This window comes from Thamnophis sirtalis, unplaced genomic scaffold (genome assembly GCF_051295495.1).
Source record: "Thamnophis sirtalis isolate CommonGarterSnake01/CBP01778 unplaced genomic scaffold, rThaSir2_p1.2 scaffold_9, whole genome shotgun sequence".
Lineage (NCBI taxonomy): Eukaryota > Metazoa > Chordata > Lepidosauria > Squamata > Natricidae > Thamnophis > Thamnophis sirtalis.
Window position 1 is genome coordinate 20,542,446 of NW_028261389.1, and position 23,695 is coordinate 20,566,140.

General features: G+C 41.8%; 1 protein-coding gene and 1 pseudogene across 1 annotated transcript in view; both read right to left on the minus strand.

The window, feature by feature from the left end:
• DGKI (diacylglycerol kinase iota) overlaps positions 1-23,695 on the minus strand; it is a 316,253-nt gene that overhangs the window by 200,007 nt on the left and 92,551 nt on the right.
• Positions 9,488-10,273, minus strand: LOC106550453 (haloacid dehalogenase-like hydrolase domain-containing 5 pseudogene; annotated as a pseudogene).

The following is a 23,695-nucleotide window of genomic DNA, read 5'->3' on the forward strand; positions in this document are numbered from 1 at the left end:
CTTCCGTATTTAATACATTTTCTGCCATATGGTTCATTCTGCTTTTACTTTTTAAGCTTTTTGTGTGTCTGAACAAGTCTCTGCAGTTTTTTTGGCCAGTATTTGGAGGTGATTTGCCTCCGTCTTCTTCCTAGGAACAAGAAAGAGTGGCAAGCCAGGGCCATCTGGCTAAGGTAGAATTAAAACTCACAATCTCCTGATTTCTAACCTGGTGCCTTAACCACTACACTAAACTGTCTCTCTTTCTTAGGTTTGAGAAAGTGGGAAAATGTGTTCCCTACTTGAGTTGTGCATGTGTTGTGGCCCTCCAGTGGCCAGTGGAGCTGGCAGCAGATTCAGACAGTGAGGAGGTTGGGGAGGAACATGGGCCAGTCCTGGAGTCGGGGGAAGGCTCTGATGAGAGCTCTGTGTCAGAGGCAGAGAGGGGGCCAGGGCCGTCTGACAGTTATCAACTGCCTTCAGAGTCAGACATCAGTGAGGCAGAAGAACAGCTGGAGCCTGTTTCCAGTGTGCGCATGCACAGAGTTGCCAGATGAAGGGAACAGCTAAAGAACAGGGGTCAGCTTGGGAATAAGGCCACAGGTGTACAACGAATGGCCTCTTCCTGAAGAAATAAAAGACGAGCGAAAGGGGAGTGGAGTTTGCAGGAGACAATTAGTTTGCTTAATTGGTTTGTGACTCTCTGAGACTCCTTGCCAAGTTTTGCAGATATCGGCCTGTCAGCTCTCCAAACCAGATAAGATGTGTGACTGTAAATCCTCCTTTGAAAAACTTTGCTGTGAATGAGCAGAATTCACTGCAAATTAATAAAAGAGGTTTTTGCCAAGACAAGAAGTTTGTTTCAGGCTCTTGGGAAGCCTTGGTCAGAACAGCATGCTTTTAAAAATAGATTCCGAAGAAATGCTTTGGGCCTCATGTGAATATGAGTGCAGTACTGTACTCTTTGCTGGTGCGTGCATTAAATTTAATAAAACATTTTAAACCACTGCATTGTTGCAGGCTCATACAGAAACCTGAAAAAAGAAGTTGCTTTCATGAATACCAGAAAAGCATGGTATTCATAACATTCACAGCCATACCGGTTGGAACGGGATCCAGAACCCACCACTGCACCATAGTCATTCAGTGAGCATGAACAGAAGTTCAAATTCTCATTCACTGACAAGTTCTCTGATTCTTCATTACTTTTGCTTGTTTCTTCACACTCCAAATTAAATTGCAGGTTGCCCTAAAGAAGCATTATAAAAGCATGACTCAAAATAGTATACAGTATCCCCTTTTGTGTAAGTCTATATTAGGACACATTACATGCCTCCAGTTTTTGAAAGCTAGAAGTTTCCTTGCTATTAGATCCATGCATAAGTGAAAGATCTCTGCCAACTCCGGTTGCCATGACAGCCGGAGCCACATTTTATAGCAATGGAGCCTCATTAGCCCTGGAGGAATTGTAAATGCATTTTATAAAACTTCCTACAAATAGAAATAAGGAAAATATATACAGAAGGAATTAGGCAGTTGCATAGCCTATCTAAAATAACAGAGGTTTGAGGTCAACATTAAGTGACTGGAGAGCCACTTAGTTTATTCAGCAGGTTCAATTTTCAAAGGTTAAACCTTCAACTGGTATTTCCAAAGGGTCCCTTGACAAAAATTTTCTCTTCTCAAGCATGACTTTCACCCTTTTGAACTTAATGGTATGCAGGACAAATCCATAGAGAAAAACCAGGCCATCTTGCTGTCACCCTGTCCCTTGTCAGCTTTATGGAAGTCTTTGACAGCTTCACAGTTATAGTTTTTCATAGTTTCTTTCAATGTGATTCATCAAATAAAGCCCACACAAAACTAAGTCACAAACCACCCTTTCCTAACCTGCTTCCCACAAAATATATTGGCTTTTGACCACACTGCATGGAAGATCATGAGCATAGAAATCCAAGTCAATTGGAGGACACCAGATTGGGGAAAACAGCAGTCAATCATAGTTTAAAGCAGGGGTCGTCAATCTTTCGGACCTCAGGGACCACTAAATTCATAATTTTTAAATCCCACGGACCACTAATATGATCTGCCTAATGACTGCCTGGGTGGGCATGATTAGGTGGGTATGTGACTGGGTGGGTGTGGCCAACTCAATGTCACTCACTTTGAGGGGTAGTGTCGCCAGCCACTACTCGCCCCTCCCCTCCCAGCCACTCCTTGCCTCCCCACCATGGCTCCTTAGGGCCCCAACAGGAAGCCGTTGTTGGAGCTAAGCAGCCACCACGAGAAAGAGTTGGCAAAATAGCTCAGTTCAAATTGGATCTGACCAAGACGGAGGCTCAGTAGAAGCACCTCACTGAGGACTAAGAAACAAACTAAAAAGCAGAGGGAAGACCTGTGGGAGTGCAAGGCCAAGTACCGGTGCCTGGAGGTTCAGTAGGCTGAGATGGTCAGCCAGTTCCAGGCGATGATACAATCCTACTAGAACAAGGCCTCCAGCTCTTCGCCACCAGTAGCACTTCCCTTCTATCTTCACCCAAAGCCCTGCACCAGAATTCTGAAGCAGAGCCCAAGTCAGAATTTCTGGCCCCCTCCGACCCACAAAAAAAGACCCCAAAGGGGGAGACTCTCTGCAGTAACACAAGCATGTATTGTATGTATCTGTCCTGGGGGGCATAGTTGAGAACCCCTGATTTAGTGCAATATAAAAAATGCAAATCATTTTTCTGCGGATCACCAAAATTTTCTCGGACTGCCAGTTGGTGACCGCTGATTTAAAGCACCGGTGTTCAACCTTGGCAACTATAAGACTTGTGGACTTCAACTCATAGAATTCCCAAGCCAACCATGTTGCCAAGGTTGGACACCCTTGGTTTAAAGCCACTAATGGCTGTGTCCCATATTTTGCTTGGTTAGACTTAGGAGAGCTCCTTAGCACTTCAGACAACAATTCCAGAGAAAGCAGAGTTGATAATATGGATTCAGGCCACCCTCATGAGACATGAGGTATTGGACAATACATGTTAATATAAGTTATCCAAATTCTGGTCTCCTGATACTTTATAACTAACTGGTCTCCTGATTATTATTTTTAACTAACAGCCAGATCTTTTCCTTTATCTTCATTGCCTCTTCACTTAACCCAAATAACAAGGCAGCACTGAAAAATGTTAAGTTGTTTCATGACCCATCATAGCACTGATGATGTTACTTAGTCAGGTAAGGAAATGTCTGCAAGCAAACAGTCAAGCTCAGAGAACACCAAGTCCTCCCCAGTTCAACCCTAAGCTACCTATAGTCTCTTCTTTATATGTGCAAGTTATCGTATTTTTCGAGTATAAGACGCACCGGAGTATAAGATGCACCAAGAGTTTGAAGAGGCAAATTAAAAAAAAGTTTTTGCACTCTGCAGACTTCCCAAAAATGGCCAGTTTTTCATGAAAATGGGCCCATTTTTTGTCAGATAAAGGGCGTGAATAGCCTTTCGGAGGCTTCCAGAGTGCTCCTGGGGACTGGGGGCGGGGGGAATTGAGCAAAAAACAGTCTGTTTTTCTCTCACTTCTACTCTCCCCAGCCCTCAGCAGCACTCTGGAAGCCTCCTAAAGGCTATGTATGGCCATTTTGGTGAAGGGGGTGGGGTTTGGGGAGGCTAAAAATGCTGTATTCAGTGTTTAAGACGCACCCAGATTTTCACCCTCTTTTTTGAGGGAAAAAGGTGTGTCTTATACTCCGAAAAATACAGTAATTATTTTATACAATAGTATTTAAGATTATATTTCCAACACCAAAACTGCAATAGGATAGTCAGAAATATTTTCCCTGCATCTTCTTTCATAACCTTAGTAATCTCTAAATGACAACAGGATTAAGCCATTCTCCCTATCTGAGGTACGGGAATTCTTTGTAACACTGTGAAAGTAACATTCTGACCTGTTTCAGTTTAAGCAGCAAGCATTTACAGGCTTCAGCAAGTAGAGCAATAATGTGTCAAAGCAAACATGCCCACCAGCAACATTTAACAGAAAAGTGAAGTCTTGCCTGTGAGTGTCCAAAGCCAAATCAGAGCATGGGGTGACATAGTCCAAGAATACTCCAAGCTTTCAAGAGTCATGGAAGACGTAAGAGTCATCTTATGTTAGAAACCCAAGGTTCAGGTAGGACATGTGATTCAGAGACATGGAAGCATGGAACATTATTCACAACCGTCAGCCTGGCAAGATAGTCTAGACAAGAAGCACGACTAATAGATGGGATAATTTATCGTAAAGTTACAATAACAAAATCTTGCAAAGTTTCATTAACAAAATCTTATAAGTCTGCAAGTATATTTCTCCCATTACCTTTATAGCCCAATAATTAGTGAGATATATTATAGATAGATAGATAGATAGATAGATAGATAGATAGATAGATAGATAGATAGATAGATAGAGATAGAGATAGAGATAGAGATAGAGATAGAGATAGAGATAGAGATAGAGATAGAGATAGAGATAGAGATAGAGATATAGATATAGATATAGATATAGATATAGATATAGATATAGATATAGATATAAAGATTTATAGATAGATATATATATATTAGATTTCTTTTACAACCCCCGGTATGCCCAAATATGGGAGGAAGATCACTACTTCCATTCTCTGTCCTTCGGCTCGTCACAAGAGACCATCCAGGCAGAAACCCAATATTTTTACTGTTGCCTTTTTGTTACATTTTGTTGTATTTGTGCTTTATTTATTTATCAGCACAAATACATATATATATATATATATATATGTATGTATGTATGTATGTATGTATGTATGTATGTATGTATGTATGTATTTATAGTGTCCCCTGGTATGCCCACAAGAGTCCATCACGACAGAATCCCAATATTTTTACTGTTGCCTTTGTTATATTTGTGTTATATTCGAATCCCAGTAAGGGTATGGCTGGCTGATGAGAGCTAAATAGCTTGAAATAGATCTATACTAGTCTCCCTTTATTTATTTATCAGCACAAATATAACACACACACACACACACACACACACACACACATTCATAAATTTTCACAGGTGTAGGTATACTGGTCTTGTTGTACTCGGGTCTTTTCCCATGTAAGATTGAGATTGTCTTGGCACTGTTTCGGCGAGGTCTCACTCGCCATCCTCAGGCTGGTGTTTTCAGCACAAGCACAAAGCCGAAAACACCAGCCTAAAGATGGTGAGTGGGACCTCGCCCAAACAGTGCCAAGACAATCTCAATCTTATGTGTGGGTAGGTGGGTGGGTGGGTGTGTGTGTATGGATGGTTCAGGTATATATGTGTGTATACAGCATGTGTATATGTGTTTGGATAGATAGATGCTTTCTCTTGAGAGCAGACAACAGAATTTCATTTTCATTTTTAATGTGCTAGCAATAAAAAAAATGACAATAAAGTCATTTATTCATCTTATCTAATTTAGGTTATACTGATGAAAACTCTTGAAGATTGTGCAAACCAAAGATTTGATTTTAAATAAATGCGACACAAGACAGCATGCAACTACAAAACAATATTCAGTGGAATTCCTTGAGGTGTTACTTTGCTTCAAATGAATTAGAATGTATACATAGGGAGCACATTCATCCTTTTATGTAATAATACTTAAATCCAAATTTGGATGTACACCAGGGAAGCCCAAATTGTCACCCACAAGCACAAAGTATGCTGGAAGGAGAGAAATCTATTTTTCTCATGTTGCCAAATTAATTGCTAAAATAATAAAGCAAACTACCGGTAGTAATTATAATGAGGCTTCTGGACTAACTTAAGTTATTTTTCCTGCAGCTCTCTTTTTATTTAGCTGAATATCGTCATCTTTTAGACATCCCAACTGTAAAATATTTCCAGTGTGACCGTTCTGATTTTGCTGGGGGTAGGTTCCATTTTAATGTTTTTAGAATAACTCACTTCCTACAGCACCTTCTTCATATCTAAGCCGTCTGTGTATTTTTAAAAGGTTGGTAATAACATAATGAGTCAGTCTTGGCATGAAGTTCCTTGTGTAGGCAAAATGGTATTGACATAATGTGCTCAGCTACCGCTTCTTCCAAAACAGCCTAGGATATTAGCATCTGCTTCCTGACTCTGGCGTTTGATCAAGCCAGCATACTGTTTTCTCTCTCCGAGGATCAAAGCAGAATTATTTATCCTGACTCTCACACTGAGTCAGAGGCAGGATCAGGCTCAAACCCGGAAACTTTGGAACATCTTCTTTACTGCACCCTCTTTATCTGGGTTTAAGCTGTTCTTACCCTTAGTGAATGCTGTGAGACCATCTTCTGAGGAACGTTTCATAAGAATGTTCTACTTACTACTACGTCACACATGAAAAATGCTAGCAGCACTAAAGAAGAAATGAAAGACTGCCCATGTGAAAGTCCAAAGCTAAATCAGAGCATGGGTAAACATAGTAGACTAGTGATGGTGAACCTTATTGGCACAATGCCCAAACTGGAACACAGGTGCACGCGTGCACGCTGGAGCACCGGAAACCTGAAGACCAGCTGGCCAGCGTGCACATCAGTGGTGGGTTCCAGGCAGTTAAGTCTGGTACGGCCATACCGGTACTAGCCATGAGCAGCAGCCACTGTACAGGTACGGTGGCTCATTTGGCCCACCCATGTTCAATGCCTTTTTATACTGGCCCATTGCGCATGCGTGCACAGCGTGCAGCACCTGCATGACTTCTGCTGAGCAGCTGGGTGTCACAGGGTGGTGGCGTGTGCAGGTGCACTCAGTGCACATGCCTGTCTAGGTTTCCCAGTCCTGTGCACAGGGTCCTGGCTGCACTGGGGTTCAGAACCCACCAATGGTGCACATGCCTGGTTTTGGGGCATTTTTGAGCTGTTTTCATGCCATTTTCCAGCCATTTTTCAGAGTGTTTTTGGCCCCCAAATGGCCTGAAAACAGTCTAATAATGGCCCCAAAACAGCTTGAAAATGGCCTGTTTTGGGGCCATTTTTTGAGCCAGACTTCAGGCCGTTTTCTGCCACCCCAGCCTCCCATGAAGACCAGCTGTGCTAGAAACCAGAATAGCAATAGCAATAGCAGTTAGACTTATATACCGCTTCATAGGGCTTTCAGCCCTCTCTAAGCGGTTTACAGAGTCAGCATATCGCCCCCACAGTCTGGGTCCTCATTTCACCCACCTCGGAAGGATGGAAGGCTGAGTCAACCTTGAGCCGGTGAGATTAGAACCGCTGAACTGCAGATAACAGTCAGCTGTAGTGGCCTGTAGTACTGCACCCTAACCACTGCGCCACCTCGGCTCTTAGAAGAGCAACTGGCAATGGCACACATGCCCACAGAGAGGGCTCTGTGTGCCACCTCTGGCATGTGTACCATAGGTTCGCCATCACAGTAGTAGACCAAACTTCCAGAAATCATGGAAAGGTGATCAGGTGTTGAAAGCCAAGGTAGAACATGTGATTCAGAGGCTCACGCTGACAAGACATTTTATCTCTTCTGCACTGCTTCATCTCTGAACTATCCCTGATAAGGAATTATTCCAATTAAGGTTTCAAGCTATGAATCTCATTGGACAGCCTTAGACCAGTAGTTGTCTAAGCCAGCAGTCCCAATCGGCATGGCAAATGGTGATGGATGTGGGAGGCTTGTTACAGATTTCTTATCTGTACCTTAGATCACTAGCTCATTGGCATGCTGGTTCCAGCTACAATTTTACAACTTGGGTGGACTTTCTTTGAAAATTAAATGATGGCAAAAGGATAATTATATATTTACTATACTAAAGGCTTTGGAGGTAAGAATAACTCAACTGTAATAGATATGTAAATGTAAGACTTATTTAATCTCCCACATAAGGTTTCGAGCTGAGACGTTCCACCCGAATCCAGCATCAGACGGCGTATTTGCAAGAATACGCATGCGCGAACGTGGTGGGAAGGAGTGTTACGTATTCAGGTCCGTGCCAGAGGAGGGAGCCACCCTGGATGCTTATTGGCTAAGCCATCTGACAGTGGGGTATTTAAGGAACTGTCAGATCGGGAAACCTCTGTTCTGTTCGTTCGCAGTTTAAAGCAGTTTGGTTAGCTAGTTATATTAATAAAGCTTTTGAACTAAAGCTGTTATGCCTCATTTGTCCACACCAACCTCCAATGTTTGCAATATTGTACAACAACTTGATGACCCACCTTAAAAGAGAGTCACAAAGTCAAGCTGAGAATTGCACTTTCACTCTTTCTGACTCCCCATTGTAGCTCTTGAACCAGCAAGAGTCAGGAAGGCTGAAAGGCTGATAGCATTGTAATTCCACCATTGCCCATGAATTCCTCCTTCGGAAGCAGAGGTGGATTTCTACCGGTTCGGACTGGTTCAGCTGAACCGGTAGTAACTTGGCGGCCTGAGTTGCTGGAACCGGCAGCGACCCAGGCCTGCCATGGCTCTGAACCAGTTCTCCTATGGCGGCGCCATCTTGATTTTTGGCTCTGCGCATGCGCAGAACAACTTTCTTTGCAGAAATGTTTTTTTTTTCATTTTTAACAGTTTGCGCAAAATATTTTGTGCGCCGAACCAGCAGTAATGCCAGCAGCAACCCATCCCTGTTTGGAAGGATTCGTCTCCAGGACCCAGTGGACTTTCTGTCATGCAAGCTGGCGTGGTGCCTCCACTCGGCGGAATTTGCATCCTCCCTTCCCTGATTAGCTTTTTTTTATCAATAGTCAAGTTAAACACATTTTATCACAAAACTCTAAATACAACCATCACTTGTAAGCCAGCCCAAAGTAGGAAGGGCTGACAGCCATTGTGTTCCAACTGCTTTGTATACCCCAAAATGCTTTGTTATAGATCAAATTGTTGATACAACTTGCATAAGTTAAACCTTTGTTCAAAAGAAAGGGTCTTCATGAAAGAGAAAAAGGAAAGATAAGTGGTCTCCTGAATGGAATTGCACATATATGAATACACCCGCTGCACAAAAGTTTTTACTTTTGGATTCATTCCAAAGATTTTTCTATGTTGCTTACATTTTGTTCCAAAATGTGGTGGTGCAGCGGTTAGAATGCAGTACTGCAGGCTACTTCTGCTGACTGCCATCTGCCTGTAGTTCGGCAGTTTAATTCTCACCAGTTCAAGGTTGACTCAGCCTTCCATTCTTGAGGACCCAAATTGTTGGGGGGCAATATGCTGACTCTGTAAACCGCATAGAGAGAGCTGTAAAGGACTGTGAAGTGGTATATAAGTCTAAGTGCTATTGCTATCTTCATTTTCAGAGTGAACATATGTTCAGTTTTCCAGATTTGACTCATTCAATGCTACTGCAAAGTAACTCCAAGGTGCTATAAAAAGAAACTTTATTAAAAGTAATTTAAGCCATAAATATATAAGGAAATCATTTTCTACCAACTCAAACATATCTGACCCAACATTTTCTATTCTGAATTATAGTGGTGCTCCAGATCTAAAGACAGAATAGTCTTTCCAATTGCCTCCACCTGAAATTCTTTTAACTAGAAAAGATCTGACACTAAACCCATAAACGTTCCATGCCCAAACCTTGGGGCCTGAGCTTCAGCTGTCCACATCAAGTCCATATTACAAGCCGATACAGGAATATGTGGATAAATTCATTGATAAGGATTTCCAGGATAGCCACTTGTCAAAAGAACATCTATTATCAATTGTAAGTTGGTTTCCCACCTCACTGACTCACCAAACAAAATAACTGCTTCAATCTTGGGGAATTCCACTGTGGGTAAGTGCAAAACTTTAGGTCTTCTGTCATGATTCACCATGTCCAATAAGGGATAGGTTTCTCGCAACCTGTCAATTGTAATAGGCTGACAAAATCCAAGATGCTTAGCGATGTCAAGGAGTGGGCCTTATCCTGATACAAGAACGCATTTGTCATGGTGACACCTGAACATTCGCAAAGGACTGTGAGACATTATAACTTGGTCTTTGGAAATTGGAACTTCAAGAAGATGGGACAGCTGGTCTGCTTTCTTCTGACACAGACAGTTTCCTGCATTAGTAACAAATACCACAGGCACCAAAAGTTGTCCCTGAGAATTAAGTCATTTTTGAAAGGCTTTTCGGGCAGCAGGAATTGGGGTCCTTCCTTGTACCAATACTCCATCAATATCAAACAGAAAGCCAAAGGTAGGTTGTACACCTAGCTGGGCTCTGCCTTTGCTCCCTCCGGAAACTGCGGGAGCCGGAGCCTCGTGGCAAAGCCTGACCCTCCCCAGAGCTCCCGCAGGCAGAGCTCTCTGAAGACGCCAGCAGAGGAGAGGCAGCAGCAGTGGTGGGATTCAAATAATTTAACAACCGGTTCTCTGCCCTAATGACCACCTAGGTAGGTGGGGCTCGGTGGTCATGTGACTGGGTAGGCGTGGCCAACTCAACATCACTCAGGTCGATGGGCACTTTTCTTAGCTGTTACAATGTAATAAGGTTTAACCGGAGAGGCAGTTTCTATAAGCAGGGCAATAAAGATTAGGCTAGAAACAACACCAGAATGTTTCCTTCCTGCCTTCCTTACAGGATTAGCCCTGTAAAATGGGAAAAAATCAAAAGGAGATTTCTTCCAACAACCGGTTCTCTGAACTGCTTAGAAAGTTAAGAACTGGTTCTCCCAAAAAGGTGTGAACTGGCTGAATCCCACCACTGGACAGCAGGCCCCGCATAGCGCCCATCCCTTGGGCGGGCTTGCCTAAGACCCAGGTATCCCTCCTGTCTGAGGGGCTCTCAGGAGAGCAGCGAGCGCCTCAGCGCCAGGGTGGCCACCTGACACTAAACCCAAGATTTTCTATCATTAAAACTAGGCTTTTAGAGGCTGGGGAAAACCTTATCTGACATTATTTTCTACCAGTCTTCATTCAACCTGATGAAAGAAAGTTCTGTTTAGAAATTACTTCAAAAGGGAAGAGATTGCATTGAAGTTATAGTTATATAGAGTGTGGTCTACTTGGCAATTCTTCAGTTACAATACGGGTAAATGGTAGGTGTGAGTGTCCTGCCTCTCATTTTATAATCATCTCACAATGAACTGTGCTGCCTCCCTGAAGTTACTGAAGAGCTCCCACTGGGCCTTTTCAGATTTAGAAGTGTGGGCAGCCCGGAAGCTTGGGAGTGATAGAAAAATGAGTAATAAAACAGGGAGAAAAAACGTTTAAATGTCAAGGCCGATATCAGCACTTAAAAGAAGTCTTCTGCCCCTGTGCTGTAATTCTGCCATAAAGTATTTCAATGGAATTTAACCAAAAATAAGGGACACGGGGTGTTGAAGGAAGCAGATTTCAGCTAGTCATGAAGCTATCTGCAGCATATGCCATCAAATTCCCTTGGAAGAAATGTTTGTATTTAGGATTTTATTCTAAGATATTATCTTTTATTATTTAGAGGTATGATGGAGAAAGGTCTACAAGCTTCATCCAATTGCAACTTGCTATCTTTAGCATAGGGATGCAGTGGCTCAGTGTCTAAGACGCTGAGCTTGTCAATCAGAAAGGTCAGCAGTTTGGCAGTTTGAATCCCTAGCGCCGCATAACGGAGTGAGCTCCCATTACTTGTTCAAGCTTCTGCCAACGTAGCAGTTCGAAAGCACGTAAAAAATGCAAGTAGAAAAATAGGGACCACCTTTGGTGGGAAAGTAACAGCGTTCTGTGCATCTTCGGCATTGAGTCATTCTGGAAACATGACCACAAAGATGTCTTCGGACAGCGGCTTTGAAATGGAGATTAGCACCGCCCTCTAGAGTCAGGAACGACTAGAACATACCATATTTTTCCGAGTATAAGACGCACCGGAGTATGAGACGCACCAAGATTTTGAAGAGGCAAATTTTAAAAAAAGTTTTTGCACACTGCAGACCTCCCAAAAACGGCCCATTTTTCACAAAAACGGGCCTGTTTTTGTCAAAAAAAAAGGGCATGCATAGCCTTTAGGAGGCTTCCAGAGTGCTCCTGGGGGCTGGGGGGGGCAACAATGAGCAAATCCTCCTTTTTTGCTCATTTTTGCCCTCCTCAGCCCCCAGGAGCACTCTGGAAGCCTCCTAAAGGCTATGCACGGGCATTTTTGCAAGGGGGGGGTGTTTCGGCAGGCCAAAAATGCTGTGTTCAGTGTATAAGATGCACCCAGAATTTAACCCTCTTTTTGCAGGGAAAAGGGTGCATCTTATACTCCATAAAATACAGTATGTGTGAGGGGAACCTTTAACTTTTATCTTTAGCATCAGTGCTAATATGGAATTCTCTCATAATGAATACCCTTCTATGAACATACTTTTGTAAAACAATATTTTTAAGATATTGTATATTTCATTCTTGAGATGCCTCGTTAGACTAATGTTTGAAACTTTCCTTGGTTTTGTAAGTTGTAGAACAGGAGACATTTTTTTAAATAATGAATAAGTTTACACAGTATACTTATTAATGGTTTTAGTTTTGTTATATGCTACCAGATTCACATTTTGTGAGATGGCGGCTATATAATTAAATACTGTAAATATTGTTTCATGCTTTGGATTACTGGTTCTAAAAATGGTTAAACCATCCCACTCATCAGAAGAACAGCTTAAATTTAGAACAAAAAAAAAATAAAAAGTCCAAAGATTTTCTGTTTTTCTTGTCCTTCGATGTTGAGGATGTATGTAACCCAGAGGTGGGTTTCAAATTTTTTAAGAACCTCTTCTGTAGGTGTGGCCTGCTTTGTGGGAGTGGCTTGCCAGCCATGTGACCAGGTGGGAGTGGCTTTCTGGCCATGTGACCAGGTGGGAGTGGCTTGGCAGTCATGTGACTGGGTGGGCATGGCCAACTTGTAAAATGTGGTGAAACTCACTTAACAATGCTCTTGCTTAGCAACCAAAATGTTGGCTCAGAAACTCCTAACCCTTTAGAAAAAAAAAACCCAGGGGTGTTCAAACTTGACAGCTTTAAGACTTGTGGACTTCAACTCCCAGAATTCCTCCTCTCACGATGATATGCGGACGGGCGGGAGAAGGGAGCTGGAACCGGTTCTAAACGGCACTGTAGATTTGTGGAACCTCTTCTATAGAAGAGGTTAGAACTGGCAGGAACCCACCCCTGATGTAACCCATTCTCATTCTCTGCACCAGCTATTGGTTAATCTCATGATTAAAACTGTGTGCATCTGTACATTCAACACAGTTTGGCTTATGAATAAAACAGTGCAAAAGTTACTGAAATGATTAAGAAGATGATGAAGCTTTGATCGGAGAAGATAACCTCACCTGCTGAGAGATTTGGTAGAACCCAATTTTTAAGATGAGATGTTTTCCCATTTGAGGGATTCATGTCTATTTACAAATCAATCCATCATCGATTTAGAAACATGATGGCGAACCTATGGAACACATGCCAGAAGTGGCATGCGGAGCCATCTCTCTGGGCACACAAGTCATCGACCGTTGCTCTTTCATGTTCCAGCGCACCAGCCAGATGCTCTTCACATGCATAGGAGCATTGGAAACTGGAAGAGCAGCTGCCCAGTGCATGTGCACATGCTGGACGGCTTTTCTTCCAGTTTCTGGCACATGCATGTGCACCAGTCAACTGGTTTTCCAGTTTCTGGCATGCATGTGTGCACAGAGACCAGCCTACCGGTCAGTGGTGGGTTTCAAAAAATTTTGGAACCTCTTCTGCAGATGTGGCCTGCTTTCCGGGTCCACTGGTGGAACCTCTTCTAACTGGTTCGGTAGATTTGATGAACCAGTTCTACAGAACAGGTGTGAACTGGTAGGAACCCACCTCTGCTACTGGTGCACATGTGCATGCCAGAATCCAGAAGATCATCTTCCCAGCACACACATGTCCAACAGGTGGCTGCTTTTCCAGTTTCCGGCACACTCCTGCACTCCCATTTCGGCACTCGGTGCCGAAAAGGTTCGCCAACACTGATTTAGAATATTTATTGTTGGTTAATGGGAGGGACAGGGAGATATTTTAGGAAGATATTTTATAGATGAATTTAGCATTAGTGACTAAATTGTCACATCCCTAACCATCATTTTCTGTATCAAAACAGAAATGTTGAAAGTATCCATTTCCCCCAATTGTTTGTTTGCTGTTCTATAGAATTGTCTAATAAGGTACCAAATGCTGTTAGATAAATACAACACATCTTCACTTCTAAGGCTGTGTTAATTGTGTTTCCATGGAAATAAGGACTTAACTCCTTAACAGCGATGACTTTAATGATTAGTTACTTGATGCTGTACAAAAGAGATACAAAGGGACATAAATTACAAGCTTTTTGATGATGTATCATTTAAGACATGCCCTTTACACTTAGAGAGGGATAAAATACATATAATGCAACTTTGAATTCCAACAGAAAGATCTTGTTGTATCAAAACAGAGGAGAATTTCAGATTTATTTTTAACTTGAGTATCATGAAGTTTCCTAACTTTGACAACATTCCTGAAAAAGTAGAAAAAGTCAAGGGTGGTAGGACTTGGAGAGTGTAGCATGGAGCAAATATACTTGCAAGCTTTTATCGCAATTCTCTATTACTGTACCAAATTCTCTTAATTTTCCTGAGCAACAGTATATTAAAAAAAATCCTTGCTAGCTGTAAGGTAATAGGGCTTAATTTGCATTCAAATAAGAAAACATTGAGAGTTATTTTTGCTGTTTTTATATATAAGCAGGTAGCAAAGTCATTATCTCGTAGCAAATATCCAGGGAGCAACTGATACATGCTTTCTAAATCAGAAATGAATAAATTACCTCTAGTTTCCTTACTTTTGGTCCCCAGAGCTTCTTCAAATATTTCAAACTCTGATATGCAAGTAAAATATAAAATACATGAAGATAATCCTACAACCAGAATACAATGGATTTTCTATTTCATTTAAACCAAATCAAATATAACTTTTTTACCCTGATTCCACTCACTTTGAGTGGGGTGGAGCTCGATTATATCCTGGAGCCGAGGTGGCGCAGTGGTTAGGGTGCAGTACTGCAGGCCACTTCAGCTGACTGTTATCTGCAGTTCAGCGGTTCTAATCTCACCAGCTCAAGGTTGACTCAGCCTTCCATCCTTCTGAGGTGGGTGAAATGAGGACCCAGACTGTGAGGGCGATATGCTGACTCTGTAAACCGCTTAGAGAGGGCTGAAAGCCCTATGAAGCGGTATATAAGTCTAACTTATGGGTCCCATGACATCCTCTAAGTCTGCTTCAGAGGTGGGTTGCTATTGGTTCGCACTAGTTTGGGCGAACCAATAGTGGAAATTTGGACTGGGTTGCCGAACTGACAGGGATGGCAGGCTAGCCACCCCCCCATCCCCCGAACTGTTGCAGAACAATTTACAGGAAACTGTGCATACACAAGCAACATGCAGCAGGCGCAAAGTATGCATGAAACAAAACCGCAGTAATGCCAGCAGCAACCTACCCCTGGTCTGCTTCCATGCCCACAATGGTTTGCAGAAAAAGCCAATTCAGCATAATGGTGGCTAGAACCCAGGAGACTGTGAATTCTAGTCCTCCTTAAGTACAAAGCCAGCTGGGTGATCTTGAGCCAATCACTTTCTCTCAGTTTTAGGAAGTAAGCAAGGGCAAACTAGTTCCAAAAAATCTTGCCAACAAAACTGCAGGAACTACTGGTAGTCCCAAGAATTAAAAACTGACTCAGAGCTGTGTACACGGATACATACAAATGCTGTGTAGGTGATGCTGATGTTGTCCAGCAAGGAGCAGAATGCTGAGTTACCCTAGAGAGGTAGATTGGTTATGTATCTGAGGAAGCCCTCCATGAAAATGAATGGCCTGCTTGCAATTTCCCCTCTTTCTGATATGGCAGCTTGTCAACAATAGCACAGCTGGGTTGAATGGGTGACTGCTACTGCCTGGAGACCAAGCAGCATTGCATTCTGGTAACTTCGATTGACTTGTGGGTGCCAGTGCTACTTCTAAGGTAGTGCAGACTCTCCAGGTATGAGCAAGGGAAGCCCCATTGGCCCCAGATTGCAAAGAGGCAGAAACCAAGGAGAAGGGTCAGGTATGAGCATCCTGCCCAGACACCATCTCTGCCAGATCAGGAGTGGGATAAGTCACCATCTTCTAATATTGGGTTATTTTTAATGTTCTCTATGGTTTGGGTTTTTTCCCCTCGATTGTTTATTTTTGTGGCCCCTTGTCCAGAATCATATTGTTTCAATTGGGGACCTTATAGATACTTGAAATTAGCAAATTGTAAACTTAAGTATACTTAAAGTTATTCCAAGGTTGAAAGTTAAGAGTTCAGGGGTGAGGGAAAGGTTGCAATACCGGCCACAACAACACTGAACAACATCAGTAGAAAAGGAGGAGAGACATAATTTGTAATGGAAAGTCAAGTCACAAGCTGATTATAAGTTATACTTGCAAAGTTTAATTGAAAAAAAAGCTTTAGTTTTGTGTTATCAAAAGCTTGTATAAAATAAAAAAGCTCTGATTTTCATATAAAACATGGAAAGAAGCACACTATTAAACATCATCCTTTTCACTTGTTACAACAATCAGTAATTTCTCACAACCACTCCCTAGTATAAAATATGTAGAACTGGGTTGTAGGACTTGGCTGCAAAAATACAGCTGATCACTAGATGGCAATAAACTAATACATAAACGTTTGATTCCTTGCTGCCATCTAATGGCCAATTAGATTTAGAGTTTTTGCGCCCCTAAATGTGTAAATCCAACCACTAAACACCTAGCAATTACCTTCCAACTGGCATTTTACAACTTTTTGACTTGAGAGATTGCCTACCTCAGTTTCACTCCATTTAGCTCTAAATTATAGTGCTAGCTCTTGTGGGAGAATTATTTACCCTGCAATTCAAAGAGCATCTCACCATGCGCAGACATGATAAATCAAAAAGTTAGAAAACGTTCACAAGTAATTTCCCACCACCGCTCTCTTTCAAGAACAGGAGCGACCAAAGTCTACAGAAGCAGCTCCTTTCAACAACAGCTGCCTGATGCCACATAGATGCAATTGAGGAGGGAAAAACAGTAGCTCAAAGACCCATGGCTTCCTAAGAAAGACATATGCATTCAGGGTACCCACTGGGCTATCAAAAGCAATTGCACTTAGTGTGGGCTCTTTTTCTGAAATGACAGCTGGTTGAATTTTTGCCTCCAATCCTGCCGCTTACTTTAGATACATACCAATTTGTTCCCTAATTAGGCAAGAAGAAGCCCTCAGTAAGAGTTAATGATAGATTCTGAAAAATTGGTAAGGTGGGTGGATGATGTGATTATGAGATAATAAAAATCTATAATAGCAATCGTTTTTAGGGTTCCAAATAGCATCCAAAAGTAAATCAAAGTCCAAGGCAAAGTATTGCTCAAAGTTCCAATTTATGAAGAGAGCCATGTTGGCACATCTGGGAAAACCCAAATCTGAAAGCTTCCCGGTTTTCCCCATCCAGTTGAAAGTTCAAGATCTTGCCCCCACAATTCCATTACATAGTCCAATCTTCCACTGCCATGCTGGCAGTTCCAACCATCCAGTTCCAGTCACGTGCAGAGGTGCAAAAACAAAGGATGACCTTGGCTTTCTAGAAAGAATTTTGTTATAGCTACAATGCATCTCACTCCAACAATCTCCACTCCCATTTTCCCACCCTAGAAAATGCATAGTAGAATAATAGAAAGTGTGGCAGGCCAAAGATCCAAAAGAAAAGATGGCTACAGGCCTGACAATAATACTTAGACGTATATACAGTCCTTTTACAGCCCTCTCTAAGCAGTTTACAGAGTCAGCCCATTGCCCCCAACAATCTGAGTCCCCCATTTTACCCACCTCAGAAGGATGAGTCAAGCTTGAACCTGGTGAGATTCAAACTGCCAAATTGCAGGCAGCCAACAGTGGAAGTAGCTTGCAGTACTACATTCTAACCACTGCGCCACCATGGCTCCAAAAAATACTGGTTCGGAACAACTTAACATGAAAATGACTTTTTCAGTTAAAGTGCACATTTCCTTTAAAAAAAAAAACCCAGGAGCATCTATTGTACCCTTTTTCCTCCAAAATAAGACCTCCCCAGATAATAAGCCCAATTGGGATTTTGAACGCATGTGCTAAAATAAGCTCTCCCCAGCAATATTGCAGCAGCCATGAGGTGACCATACTCGCCGCCTCCTGCATCTCAAAAATAATAAGACCTCCCCAAAAGTAAGGCCAAGAGCTTATTTCGGGGGGTCAACATGGTAGAGAAGAGGGTTCATCATTACATTATCTTGACTATTTTGGCACCCAGCCCCTTGTTTTCATCCCTTCAAGACAGACTGGAGCAGGATGTCAGAGTTATGAATGTTAATACCACTTTGTTTATAGTTACAGTGACAGAATCTTGCAACTCTAAATATTCTCCCCCTGTCCTTTAGTTTATTTAGTTCACTTTATTGTCATTGCACATGGTACAATGAAATTAAATGCCGTCTTCAGTGTACATTATAACTATAAAAATAAAACCAGAATGGAAGGGAAACCTGAAGGTTTTTTTATTAGGAATAATGTCTGCAAAATACAAAAAAGAAATCCAGTATTTAATACTACATATAATTATGGCGGCAAGGATTGCCTTTGCCCAGAAATGGAAAAACAAATTAACTCCAAGCGATGAAATAATAAGAAAGGTTATGGATGGTGCTGAAATGGACAAACTAACTAAAAAAATCCAGGGAAAAGAAGAATCAGAATTCTACCAGATATGGGATAAATGGCATAGGTGGATGGAGGAAAGAAACAAGAATCAATGAAGGAATATAACAAAACTCAAAAAATAATAATTATGAGTAAAATAAGAGGGTTAAAAATGGTGAAATCCAAATGAAATACAACCGAAGGGGAAATAATATAAGGTGAGCGGTATCGATTGATAATTGCTATTAGAAAGAACAGGAAGCTCCTGTTCGTATTGTATTGTGTAAATGGGGTGTACGTCTAAGTTTTGTGTGTGTCTATTTTACATGTTTGTGAATAAAAAATAGAAAATAAAAACACAAGCATACATCCTTTACATTCTACAGTATTTAATTGAAATTGAAAACACGATATTGCACTATACCATAGAATTCAATATGGTTACTGCCCTAGGATAGAAGCTATTTTTCAGCCTATTTGTCCTTGTTTTTATTGTCCTGTACTATCTGCCAGATGGGAATAGTTCAAAAAAAGTGTGCCCAGGATGAGATGGCTCTTAAAGAATGTTTTGAACTTTCTTAAGGCCGCGGGAGCTATAAAGCTCTTCCAAAGAGGGGAGAGGGCAACCAATGATCCTCTGGGCAATGATATTTTCCTTTTTTTCTTTCTTTCTTAGAAGGGTCAAGCCAGAGAGGTTTTCTCAAGTTATATTTCTGTCCTGGGATCAGATTTCTATCCATTTGTTGTGACTCTTCCTCCTGTTGCTAAGGTTATTCCTTCTGCCCGTTGTACCTGTCTCTTGCAGGTATCTTTGCACCCATACCTCTTTCGTCGTTGCAATGAAAAACCCCTTTTTTCTGGTTTAAGAGTACGAATCCCCATTGTCTCAATTTATCTTGCTCTCAAAAGAAACATTTGTTTGACTTCAACTTGGGAGATGCTGAAGCTCTATTAGCATTCATCATCCAAAACAAAAGCCATATGTTATGCCGTAATATATTCTTTCACGCTGAATAATGCCGCTGGTGTCCTTATCTTGGACTCTTTAATCAATAACAATTCACATTACATGCCTAAGGAATTATACCCCTCGGGATAAATTTGACAAATGTTTCCCACCCAGAACAATCCATTTTCTTAAAAAATATCAGTCTTGCTTAAGGACAACTTTACAGAACAAGGGGATCCCCAGTCCTGATTTATGGAATGGGACAGAAATCATAGATATGCCCACACCCTAAAGCTGAGTTCAACTGTACAGAAATTAGTATCAGTAAAAGCTGGGCAATCTTTTCTGGGCTGAGGGCCATATTTGTTCTTGGAATTATGGGCTGTGTGGATTGTCTCCCAAAATAAATGAGTGGAGCAGAACAATACAAGACTGAGATAAAGAAAGATGCCAGTTTGGTATTCATGGTTAAGGTGTTGGGTTAATATTGGGAAGACCAAGCCTAACATATATGTGCAAATATTTACACACCCCTCAACTCCTGGACATAAATTGTTTCAACTCCTACCCTCAAATCGACGGTATAGAGCACTGCACACCAGAACAACTAGATACAAGAACAGTTTAATCCCGAATGCCAACACTCTGCTAAACAAATAATTCCCTCACCACTGTTAAACCATTCACGAAGGCTGCATTATTATTACTATTAGTCTTCTCATCGTTCCTATCACCCATCTCCTCCCACTTATGACTGCATGACTGTAACTGTGTTGCTTGTATCCTTACGATTTATATTGAGATTGATTTTCCTGATTGCTTATTTGTACCCTATGACTATCATTAAGTGTTGTACCTTATGATTATTGACGAATGTATCTTGTCTTTGAGAGCATATGCACCAACGACAAATTCCTTGTGTGTCCCATCACACTTGGCCAATAAAGAATTCTATTCTATTCTATTCTATTCTATTCTATTCTACTCTACTCTACTCTACTCTACTCTACTCTACTCTATTCTATTCTATTCTATTCTATTCTATTCTATTGAAACTAACAGTAATATTATGCCAGTCACTCTCTCTCAGCCCAACCCACCTTCCAGTGTTGTTGTAGAATAAAATTATTATTAGGGAAAGCTATTGAAACTAGCCTGAAGTTGACTAGAAGTAACTTTTTAAAGTTGGCATGGAGCAGTTTTTCCAACCTTACTTGAAGACTCCATAAATTAATCTTGAAGCTTTAGCATGCAAAGCTGAATTATGGCCTGGACATTGGAACAGGGCAAATTGTCCTGGGAAAGGGACCTCGGTTTGGTTCTTATGAGTTGCTCAGCTATATCCAACCTTCTCTGCCAATCCTTTTGCTTTCTGGTTCTCTTAATTCTCTTTATTGCTTATTGAATTATTTAAGGCAGCACATTTGTTTGAAAGATCTCATTTCTAAGAGCGCATTCATAGTTGATCAGCAATTAATAGATGGTTTTAATAAAGCTTTCATGAAGCTACCGATGAGTGGATGCGAGTTTATTGCCATCGGTTTATTTATGCCTTTGTAACAAGTAGTTAAGCCTTATTTCACATGATTATGAAGCTGAGGGGTTTGCAACTGAGCACTGGATTTGGTGACTATTGACATATGCCAGGAGGGCATTTAGAGGCATGCTTAGAATAAATGTACAAATGAGTCAGGGCCAGCTAGAAAATTATCCACTTTTCATCACACCCTGATGTTCTTACTGGAAAGCTTCCCTTACATACAGTTTATTACATGTTGCATTTCACATCAACATAGGGAAATAATGGCAGAAAGTCTCCTTTCCCAACTAGGCATATGTCAGGCCACAATTCCAATCAGCTGCAGCCAAGAGGAGAGATTGAGGCTGGATTAGAAAGGTTTATGGGCTGACTTGGTTTCCTACCCTGGCTTTCCCATACAAAGAATCACTTTTTCAAACAGCTGATATGATTTTAGGGTCTGTAAATGCCAATCTGGTTTTAAAGAAATGGGAAAAGGGTAGCCACTCATCAGTGTCTCTTTAGCAAAGCAAGTCGGGAACTGTCACTCTTGCTCTGGAACAAAATAAACAAGAGTCAAGCTGTGCAGCTAGGAAGAAGAAAAAAAAGATACTTCCTGATATGATTTTTTTTTCTTCCTAGCATTTTCCTGCAGATGTAGGGTCTGCTTTTTGGAGGAGGGCAGAGGTGGTATTCAGCCAGTTCTGACAGGTTCTGGAGAACCGGTAGTGGAAATTTTGAGGAGTTCGGAGAACCGGCAAATAGGCTGGCCCCGCCCCTGCTGCCTCCCAGCTGATCTTCTTTTGTTGCCCTGAACAGGAGAACGGAAATGGAAAGCAGGTTAGTGGGGTGGGAAGGGAATGGGGATTTTGCAGTATCCTTCCCCTGTCACACCCACCAAGCCATGCCACGCCCACCAAGCCACGCCCACAGAACTGGTAGTAAAAACTTTTGAATCCTGCCACCGGGGGGGGGGGGTGTCAAATGAATGTTGATCCATTAGTCAAGACGGGAGTGTGTCTCAATTTGTTGCCCAAGCCTGACATTGTGAGCTGATAGACAGTGACCGGCCGAAGATCACACAACCAGCTTTCATGCCTAGGGCAGGAATAGAATAGACAGTTTCCTGGTGTCAGGGTTCCAAATAACCTCCAAAATTAAATCAGAGTCCAAGGCAAAGTATTGATGAAAGTTCCAATTTATTAAGACAGACACATTGGCACATCTGGGAAAACCCAAATGTGAGCTTCCTGGGTTTTCCCCACCCAGTTGAAAGTTCATGATCTTGCCCCCACAAGTCCATCACATGGTCTAATCTTCCACTGCCACACTGGCAGTTCCACCCATCCAGTTCCAGTCAGGTGCAGAGGTGTAGAGACAAAGGATGACCTTGGATTCTAGGAAGGAATTTTATTTTGGCTACATAGCATCTTACTCCGTACCATCCCAACTCCCATTTTCCCCCATTAGAAACAGCATAGTAAGATAATAGAAAGCATGGCAGGCCAAAGATCCAGAAAATAATATGGTTGCAGGCCTGACACCTGGTTTCTTAACCACTGACTTAACTACATTTAACCAAACTGATAAGGTGCTTTCTGACAATATTTAGATATCAATAACACATTACACAGAGTCCTCTGCCTTGAGAATACAGATATTCCTCGGCTTTTGGCCATTTATTTAACAATCATTTGAAGTTACAAAAAGTGACAACCCATTCTCGAGGTTACAACAACCTCTGCCATCATGTTATCATAATTTTGGGTGTTTGGCAACTGGCTCAGATTTACGTGTGAGCCTGGTCACATGATTTACAACCTGTGTGTTGAGGTCACATGATTTGCAACCTTCTCAGCCAGCTTTTGACAAGCAAAGACAATTGGGGAAGTCAGATTCACTGCATGATTATTTGATAACAATCAGAATCAGAATAGAACTAGAAGGTACCTTGGGGGTCTTCTAGTCCAGTTCCTGCTCAAGCAGGAAGCCCTATACAATTTCAGACAAGTGATTGTCCAGTCTCTTCTTGAAAATCTCCTATGATGAAGCGCCCACAACTTCTGAAGGCAAGCTGTTCCACTGGTTAATTGTCCTCAGAAGTTCCTTCTTAATTCCAGGTTGCTTCTCTCCTTGATTAGTTCAATCAATCAATCAATCAATCAGTATAGAGCTGGAAGGGACCTTGGAGGTCTTCTAGCAGCTCCCAACCTTTTGGGCATCAGGGACCAGTTTCCCATGATGATAGATTTTTCTGCAGACCGGAGGGGAGATGGATTTAACAGAGTGAGATTAACAGAGTTGGGAGGGACCTTGTAGGTCATCTAGTCCAACCCTCACCCAAGCAGGAGGCCCTACACCGTTTCTGACAGATGACAGTCCAGTCTCTTCTTGAAAGCCTTCAGTGATGGAGCTCCCACAACTTCCAAAGGCAACTTTTGTTCCATTGGTTGATTGCTCTCACTGTCAGAAAATTTCTCCTTATTTCTAGGTTGAATCTCTCCTTGGTCCGTTTCCATCCATTATTCCTTGTCTGGCATTCAAGTGTTTTGGAAACAATGTTATTTACCTAACAGTAAATAACTACAAAAA